The sequence below is a fragment of the Myotis davidii genome, unplaced genomic scaffold, assembly GCF_000327345.1.
Source record: "Myotis davidii unplaced genomic scaffold, ASM32734v1 scaffold11448, whole genome shotgun sequence".
Taxonomy (NCBI): Eukaryota; Metazoa; Chordata; class Mammalia; order Chiroptera; family Vespertilionidae; genus Myotis; species Myotis davidii.
Genome location: NW_006298817.1, coordinates 631 through 1427, shown reverse-complemented (window position 1 = coordinate 1427; position 797 = coordinate 631). Strand labels below are relative to the sequence as shown.

At 33.2% G+C, this 797-nt stretch overlaps 1 long non-coding RNA gene across 1 annotated transcript; it reads left to right on the top strand.

Moving 5' to 3' along the window:
- The first annotated feature begins 115 nt into the window (after positions 1 to 115).
- Positions 116 to 344, top strand: LOC107184775. The gene is made up of 2 exons (XR_001515683.1): positions 116 to 193; positions 276 to 344. It is a non-coding gene; the product is annotated as an uncharacterized LOC107184775 (long non-coding RNA).
- The last annotated feature ends 453 nt before the right edge of the window (positions 345 to 797 follow it).

Below are 797 nucleotides of genomic sequence, written 5' to 3'. Positions count from 1 at the left end.
CCAGTTGTTCTGCTGTTGGGTCAATTTGCATATCTTATTATATAGGATAGGACTATTTTATTCACTTGTATAATTAAAACAGTAGCCTGTGATGGAATACTATGCATGAATGTTTATTTAACCTATAGGAAGAAAATGAGAAAAGAATGCAACACAAGGATTATTCAGACAATGAATCTACATCTTTGGATATGTAAGTAACTTTAATTAAGTGTTCAGTCAATATTTATGTGCAAAAAGCATGGGATTAATTTTAATGTTTATTTATTTTTAAGTTCTGGAAAGAGAAGGAAAGGACCTTTTAAAACCATAAAGTTTGGGACCAACATTGACCTTTCTGATGAGAAAAAGTAAGTGTTCCAGTTCTGTTTATGTAAAGTAAAAATATGATTGCAGGATTGGAAATTCCGTAGTAGTTACGTTTTTGTTTGTTTTTTATTCCTATAGTTTTTTATGTTGACATTAGTTAAAAAAACCAGCATTTTAAAACTTCTTTATTAGGTTTTGAATTCGATTTTTTTTTACTTGAAGAATGCCAGAACATTAATTTTATAAATTTTAAAATAAAAATTATGTGTTTCATTTACATCAAGCATGTCAAACTCATGGTCCATGGGCCACATGTGGCCCACAACAAATATTTCTGTGGCCCAGACATTATAACGGTATTGTAAGGCCTGGGAGAAGCCTCTCCCTCCCCCAGACCTTTCTTGCAAGTCCCGGCCCTAGTTTAGCAGAGTTATTTTATCTCTTCCTGGGATCGGTCTGTGCTAACTGACCTTTCCAGTAAGCCTGGT